We start from the raw sequence: 9,731 nt of genomic DNA on the forward strand, positions 1-9,731 counted from the left end.
TAAAAACTTCACAACTGGAAACTCCACAACTAGAAACTCCACAACTAGAAACTCCACAACTAGAGACTCCGCAAATAGAAACTCCACAACCAGAGACTCTGCAACTAGAAACTCCGCAGCTAGAAACTCCACAACCAGAGACTCTGCAACTAGAAACTCCGCAGCTAGAAACTCCACAACTCGAAACTCCACAACTGGAAACTCCACAACAAGACACTCCACAACTAGAAACTTCACAACCAGAAACTCCACAACTAGAAACTCCACAACTAAAAACTTCACAACTAGAGACTCCGCAACTAGAGACTCCACAACTAGAAACTCCACAACTAGTAACTCCACAACCAGAAACTCTACGATTCCACAACTAAAAACTCCACAACTGCAAACTCCACAACTAGACACTCCGCAACTAGAAACTCCACAACTAGAGACTCCACAACTTCAAACTCCACAACTAGAAACTCCACAACTAGAAACTCTGCAACTAGAGACTCCACAACAAGAAACTCCACAACTACAATCTCTACAAATAAAGACTCGGCTACAAGAAATTTCATGTCTAGAAGGTCCACAACTAAAAACTCCACAACTGGAAACTCCACAACTAGAAACTCCACAACTAGAAACTCCACAAATACAGACTCGGCAACTAGAAATTCCATATCTAGAAACTCCACAACTAAAAACTGCAAAACTAGAGACTTCTCAACTAGAAACTCAACAACTAGAAACTCCACAACAGGAAACTCCACAACTAGAAACTCCACAACTACAAACTCTACAAATAAAGACTCGGCTACAAGAAATTTTATGTCTAGAAAGTCCACAACTAGAAACTCCACAACCAGAAACTCTGCAACTAGAGACTCCACAACTAGAAACTCCACAACTAGAAACTCCACAACTACAAACTCCACAAATAGAGACTTGGCTACAAGAAATTTCATGTCTAGAAAGTCCACAAGTAAAAACTTCACAACTGGAAACTCCGCAACTAGAAACTCCACAACTAGAAACTCCACAACTAGAGACTCCGCAACTAGAAACTCCACAACCAGAGACTCTGCAACTAGAAACTCCGCAGCTCGAAACTCCACAACTCGAAACTCCACAACTGGAAACTCCACAACTAGACACTCCACAACTAGAAACTCCACAACCAGAAACTCCACAACTAGAAACTCCACAACTAGAAACTCCACAACTAGAAACTCTGCAACTAGAGACTCCTCAACTAGAAACTCCACAACTAGAAACTCCACAACTACAAACTCCACAAATAGAGACTCGGCTACAAGAAATTTCATGTCTAGAAAGTCCACAACTAAAAACTTCACAACTGGAAACTCCACAACTAGAAACTCCACAACTAGAAACTCCACAACTAGAGACTCCGCAACTAGAAACTCCACAACCAGAGACTCTGCAACTAGAAACTCCGCAGCTAGAAACTCCACAACTCGGAACTCCACAACTGAAAACTCCACAACTAGACACTTCACAACTAGAAACTTCACAACCAGAAACTCCAAAACTAGAAACTCCACAACTAGAAACTTCACAACTAGAGACTCCGCAACTAGAGACTCCACAACTAGAAACTCCACAACTAGAAACTCCACAACCAGAGACTCTGCGATTCCACAACTAAAAACTCAAAACTGCAAACTCCACAACTAGACACTCCGCAACCAGAAACTCCACAACTAGAAACTCCCCAACTAGAAACTCCACAACTAGAGACTCACCAACTAGAAACTCCACAACTAGAAACTCCACAACTACAAACTCCACAAATACAGACTCGGCAACTAGAAATTCCATATCTAGAAACTCCACAACTAAAAACTGCAAAACTAGAGACTTCTCAACTAGAAACTCAACAACTAGAAACTCCACAACTAAAAACTCCACAACTGAAAACTCCACAACCTCACACTCCGCAACTTGAAACTTCACAACTAGAAACTCCGCTATTAAAAACTCCGCAACTAGAAACTCCACAACTAGAAACTCCACAACTTAAAACTCCACAACTAGATACTCCACAACTTTAAACTCCACAACTTGAGACTCCACAACTAGAAACTCCACAACTTGAAACTCCACAACTAGAAACTCCACAACTAGAAACTCCACAACTAGAAACTCCACAACTAGAAACTCCACAACTAGAAACTCTGCAACTAGAGACTCCGCAACTAGAAACTCCACAACCAGAGACTCTGCAACTAGAAACTCCTCAGCTAGAAACTCCACAACTCGAAACTCCAGAACTGGAAACTCCACAACTAGACACTCCGCAACTAGAAACTCCACAACTAGAAACTCCACAACTAGAGACTCCGCAACTAGAAACTCCACAACCAGAGACTCTGAAACTAGAAACTCCGCAGCTAGAAACTCCACAACTCGAAACTCCACAACTGGAAACTCCACAACTAGACACACCACAACTAGAAACTCCACAACCAGAAACCCCACAACTTGAAACTTCACAACTTGAAACTTCACAACTAGAAACTCCACAACCAGAAACTCCACAACTAGAAACTCCACAACTAGAAACTCCACAACTAGAAACTCTGCAACTAGAGACTCCTCAACTAGAAACTCCACAACTAGAAACTCCACAACTACAAACTCCACAAATAGAGACTCGGCTACAAGAAATTTCATGTCTAGAAAGTCCACAACTAAAAACTTCACAACTGGAACCTCCACAACTAGAAACTCCACAACTAGAAACTCCACAACTAGAGACTCCGCAACTAGAAACTCCACAACCAGAGACTCTGCAACTAGAAACTCCGCAGCTAGAAACTCCACAACTCGGAACTCCACAACTGAAAACTCCACAACTAGACACTTCACAACTAGAAACTTCACAACCAGAAACTCCAAAACTAGAAACTCCACAACTAGAAACTTCACAACTAGAGACTCCGCAACTAGAGACTCCACAACTAGAAACTCCACAACTAGAAACTCCACAACCAGAGACTCTGCGATTCCACAACTAAAAACTCCACAACTGCAAACTCCACGACTAGACACTCCGCAACCAGAAACTCCACAACTAGAAACTCCACAACTAGAAACTCCACAACTAGAGACTCACCAACTAGAAACTCCACAACTAGAAACTCCACAACTACAAACTCCACAAATACAGACTCGGCAACTAGAAATTCCATATCTAGTAACTCCACATCTAAAAACTGCAAAACTAGAGACTTCTCAACTAGAAACTCAACAACTAGAAACTCCACAACTAAAAACTCCACAACTGAAAACTCCACAACCTCAGACTCCGCAACTTGAAACTTCACAACTAGAAACTCCGCTATTAAAACTTCCGCAACTAGAAACTCCACAACTAGAAACTCCACAACTTAAAACTCCACAACTAGATACTCCACAACTTTAAACTCCACAACTTGAGACTCCACAACTAGAAACTCCACAACTTGAAACTCCACAACTAGAAACTCCACAACCAGAAACTCCACAACTAGAAGCTCCACAACTAGAAACTCCACAACTAGAAACTCTGCAACTAGAGACTCCGCAACTTGAAACTCCACAACCAGAGACTCTGCAACTAGAAACTCCTCAGCTAGAAACTCCACAACTCGAAACTCCACAACTGGAAACTCCACAACTAGACACTCCACAACTAGAAACTCCACAACCAGAAACTCCACAACTTGAAACTTCACAACTAGAAACTCCACAACCAGAAACTCCACATCTAGAAACTCCACAACTAGCAACTCCGCAACTAGAAACTCTGCTACTAGAGACTCCACAACTAGAAACTCCACAACTAGAAACTCCACAACTACAAACTCCACAAATAGACTCGGCTACAAGAAATTTCATGTCTAGAATGTGCACAACTAAAAACTTCACAACTGGAAACTCCACAACTAGAAACTCCACAACTAGAAACTCCACAACTTGAAACTCCACAAATACAGACTCGGCAACTAGAAATTCCATATCTAGAAACTCCACAACTAAAAACTGCAAAACTAGAGACTTCTCAACTAGAAACTCAACAACTAGAAACTCCACAACTGGAAACTTCACAACTAGAAACTCCACAACTACAAACTCTACAAATAAAGACTCGGCTACAAGAAATTTTATGTCTAGAAAGTCCACAACTAGAAACTCCACAACTAGAAACTCTGCAACTAGAGACTCCACAACTAGAAACTCCACAACTAGAAACTTCACAACCACAAACTCCACAACTAGAAACTCAACAACTAGAAACTCTGCAACTAGAGACTCCTCAACTAGAAACTCCACAACTAGAAACTCCACAACTACAAACTCCACAAATAGAGACTCGGCTAAAAGAAATTTCATGTCTAGAAAGTCCACAACTAAAAACTTCACAACTGGAAACTCCACAACTAGAAACTCCACAACTAGAAACTCCACAACTAGAGACTCCGCAAATAGAAACTCCACAACCAGAGACTCTGCAACTAGAAACTCCGCAGCTAGAAACTCCACAACCAGAGACTCTGCAACTAGAAACTCCGCAGCTAGAAACTCCACAACTCGAAACTCCACAACTCGAAACTCCACAACTGGAAACTCCACAACAAGACACTCCACAACTAGAAACTTCACAACCAGAAACTCCACAACTAGAAACTCCACAACTAAAAACTTCACAACTAGAGACTCCGCAACTAGAGACTCCACAACTAGAAACTCCACAACTAGTAACTCCACAACCAGAAACTCTACGATTCCACAACTAAAAACTCCACAACTGCAAACTCCACAACTAGACACTCCGCAACTAGAAACTCCACAACTAGAGACTCCACAACTTCAAACTCCACAACTAGAAACTCCACAACTAGAAACTCTGCAACTAGAGACTCCACAACAAGAAACTCCACAACTACAATCTCTACAAATAAAGACTCGGCTACAAGAAATTTCATGTCTAGAAGGTCCACAACTAAAAACTCCACAACTGGAAACTCCACAACTAGAAACTCCACAACTAGAAACTCCACAAATACAGACTCGGCAACTAGAAATTCCATATCTAGAAACTCCACAACTAAAAACTGCAAAACTAGAGACTTCTCAACTAGAAACTCAACAACTAGAAACTCCACAACTGGAAACTCCACAACTAGAAACTCCACAACTACAAACTCTACAAATAAAGACTCGGCTACAAGAAATTTTATGTCTAGAAAGTCCACAACCAGAAACTCTGCAACTAGAGACTCCACATCTAGAAACTCCACAACTAGAAACTCCACAATTACAAACTCCACAAATAGAGACTCGGCTACAAGAAATTTCATGTCTAGAAAGTCCACAAGTAAAAACTTCACAACTGGAAACTCCGCAACTAGAAACTCCCCAACTAGAAACTCCACAACTAGAGACTCCGCAACTAGAAACTCCACAACCAGAGACTCTGCAACTAGAAACTCCGCAGCTAGAAACTCCACAACTCGAAACTCCACAACTGGAAACTTCACAACTAGACACGCCACAACTAGAAACTCCACAACCAGAAACCCCACAACTTGAAACTTCACAACTTGAAACTTCACAACTAGAAACTCCACAACCAGAAACTCCACAACTAGAAACTCCACAACTAGAAACTCCACAACTAGAAACTCTGCAACTAGAGACTCCTCAACTAGAAACTCCACAACTAGAAACTCCACAACTACAAACTCCACAACTGAAAACTCCACAACTAGACACTTCACAACTAGAAACTTCACAACCAGAAACTCCAAAACTAGAAACTCCACAACTAGAAACTTCACAACTAGAGACTCCGCAACTAGAGACTCCACAACTAGAAACTCCACAACTAGAAACTCCACAACCAGAGACTCTGCGATTCCACAACTAAAAACTCCACAACTGCAAACTCCACAACTAGACACTCCGCAACCAGAAACTCCACAACTAGAAACTCCACAACTAGAAACTCCACAACTAGAGACTCACCAACTAGAAACTCCACAACTAGAAACTCCACAACTACAAACTCCACAAATACAGACTCGGCAACTAGAAATTCCATATCTAGAAACTCCACAACTAAAAACTGCAAAACTAGAGACTTCTCAACTAGAAACTCAACAACTAGAAACTCCACAACTAAAAACTCCACAACTGAAAACTCCACAACCTCAGACTCCGCAACTTGAAACTTCACAACTAGAAACTCCGCTATTAAAAACTCCGCAACTAGAAACTCCACAACTAGAAACTCCACAACTTAAAACTCCACAACTAGATACTCCACAACTTTAAACTCCACAACTTGAGACTCCACAACTAGAAACTCCACAACTTGAAACTCCACAACTAGAAACTCCACAACCAGAAACTCCACAACTAGAAACTCCACAACTAGAAACTCCACAACTAGAAACTCTGCAACTAGAGACTCCGCAACTAGAAACTCCACAACCAGAGACTCTGCAACTAGAAACTCCTCAGCTAGAAACTCCACAACTCGAAACTCCACAACTGGAAACTCCACAACTAGACACTCCACAACTAGAAACTCCACAACCAGAAACTGCACAACATGAAACTTCACAACTAGAAACTCCACAACCAGAAACTCCACATCTAGAAACTCCACAACTAGAAACTCCGCCACTAGAAACTCTGCAACTAGAGACTCCACAACTAGAAACTCCACAACTAGAAACTCCACAACTACAAACTCCACAAATAGACTCGGCTACAAGAAATTTCTTGTCTAGAAAGTCCACAACTAAAAACTTCACAACTGGAAACTCCACAACTAGAAACTCCACAACTAGAAACTCCACAAATACAGACTCGGCAACTAGAAATTCCATATCTAGAAACTCCACAACTAAAAACTGCAAAACTAGAGACTTCTCAACTAGAAACTCAACAACTAGAAACTCCACAACTGGAAACTTCACAACTAGAAACTCCACAACTACAAACTCTACAAATAAAGACTCGGCTACAAGAAATTTTATGTCTAGAAAGTCCACAACTAGAAACTCCACAACTAGAAACTCTGCAACTAGAGACTCCACAAACAGAAACTCCACAACTAGAAACTCCACAACTACAAACTCCACAAATAGAGACTAGGCTACAAGAAATTTTATGTCTAGAAAGTCCACAACTAAAAACTTCACAACTGGAAAATCCACAACTAGAAACTCCACAACTAGAAACTCCACAACTAGAGACTTCGCAACTATAAATTCCACAACCAGAGACTCTGCAACTAGAAACTCCGCAGCTAGAAACTCCACAACTCGAAACTCCACAACTGGAAACTCCACAACTAGACACTCCACAACTAGAAACTCCACAACCAGAAACCCCACAACTTGAAACTTCACAACTTGAAACTTCACAACTAGAAACTCCACAACCAGAAACTCCACAACTAGAAACTCCACAACTAGAAACTCTGCAACTAGAGACTCCTCAACTAGAAACTCCACAACTAGAAACTCCACAACTACAAACTCCACAAATAGAGACTCGGCTACAAGAAATTTCATGTCTAGAAAGTCCACAACTAAAAACTTCACAACTTGAAACTCCACAACTAGAAACTCCACAACTAGAAACTCCACAACTAGAGACTCCGCAAATAGAAACTCCACAACCAGAGACTCTGCAACTAGAAACTCCGCAGCTAGAAACTCCACAACTCGAAACTCCACAACTGGAAACTCCACAACTAGACACTCCACAACTAGAAACTTCTCAACTAGAAACTCAACAACTAGAAACTCCACAACTAAAAATTCCACAACTGAAAACTCCACAACTTGAGAATCCGCAACTTGAAACTTCACAACTAGAAACTCCGCTATTAAAAACTCCGCAACTAGAAACTCCACAACTTAAAACTCCACAACTAGATACTCCACATCTGGAAACTTTACAACTAGATACTTCACAACTGGAAACTCCACAACTAGATACTCCACAACTGGAAACTCCACAACTAGAAACTCCACAACTAGAGACTCCACAACTCGAATTTCCACAACTAGAAACTCCGGTACTAGAAACTCCACTGCCAGAGACTCCCCAACTCTACAACTAGAAACTCCACAACATGAAACTCCAACTAGATACTCCACAACTAGAAACTCCACAACTAGAGACTCCACAACTGGAAACTCCACAACTAGAAACTCTGCAACTAGAAACTTCACAACTAGAGACTCCGCAACTCCACAACTAGAAACTCCACAACTAAAAAATCCACAACTAGATACTCCACAACTAGAAAATCCACAACTAAAAACTCAACAACAATAGACTCAACAACTTGAAACTCCACAAGTTTAAACTCCACAACTTAAGACTCCACAACTAGAAACTCCACAACTGGAAACTCCACAACTAGAAACTCCGCAACTAGAAACTCCGCAACAGGAGACTCTACAACTAGAAACTCCACAACTAGAAACTCCAAAACTAGAAACTCCGCAACTAGAAACTTCACAACTAGAAACTTCGCCACCAGAGACTCCACCACTAGAAACTCCACAACTAGAAACTCCACAACCAGAAACTCCACAACTAGAAGCTCCAAGGCTAGAAACTCCGCAACTAGAGACTCACCAACTAGAAACTCCACAACTACAAACTCCACAACTACAAACTCCACAAATAGAGACTAGGCTACAAGAAATTTCATGTCTAGAAAGTCCACAACTAAAAACTTCACAACTGGAAACTCCACAACTAGAAACTCCACAACTAGAAACTCCACAACTAGAGACTCCGCATTTAGAAACTCCACAACCAGAGACTCTGCAACTAGAAACTCCGCAGCTAGAAACTCCACAACTCAAAACTCCACAACTGGAAACTCCACAACTAGACACTCCACAACTAGAAACTCCACAACTAGAAACTTCACAACTAGAGACTCCGCAACTAGAGACTCCACAACTAGAAACTCCACAACTTGAAACTCCACAACTAGAAACTCCACAACTAGAAACTCTGCAACTAGAGACTCCACAACTAGAAACTCCACAACTAGAAACTCCACGGCTGCAATCTCTACAAATTAGGACTCGGCTACAAGACATTTCACATCTAGAATGTCCACAACTAAAAACTCCACAACTGGAAACTCCACAACTAGAAACTCCACAACTATAAACTCCACAACTAGAAACTCCACAACTCGAAACTCCACAACTGGAAACTCCACAACTGGAAACTCCACAACTAGACACTCCACAACTAGAAACTCCACAACCAGAAACTCCACAACTAGAAACTCCACAACTAGAAACTTCACATCTAGAGACTCCGCAACTAGAGACTCCACAACTAGAATTTCCACAACTACAATCTCTACAAATTAAGACTCGGCTACAAGAAATTTCACGTCTAGAAAGTCCACAACTAAAAACTCCACAACTGAAACTCCACAACTAGAAACTCCACAACTAGAAACTCCACAACTGGAAACTCCACAACTAGACACTCCATAACTAGAAACTCCACAACCAGAAACTCCACAACTAGAAACTCCACAACTAGAATCTTCACAACTAGAGACTCCGCAACTAGAGACTCCACAACTATAAACTCCACAACTAGAAACTCCACAACCAGAGACTCTGCAATTACACAACTAGAAACTCCACAACTAGAAACTCCACAACCAGAGACTCTGCAAC

The sequence above is a fragment of the Rhipicephalus microplus genome, unplaced genomic scaffold (assembly GCF_043290135.1).
Source record: "Rhipicephalus microplus isolate Deutch F79 unplaced genomic scaffold, USDA_Rmic scaffold_59, whole genome shotgun sequence".
In the NCBI taxonomy this organism is placed as follows: domain Eukaryota; kingdom Metazoa; phylum Arthropoda; class Arachnida; order Ixodida; family Ixodidae; genus Rhipicephalus; species Rhipicephalus microplus.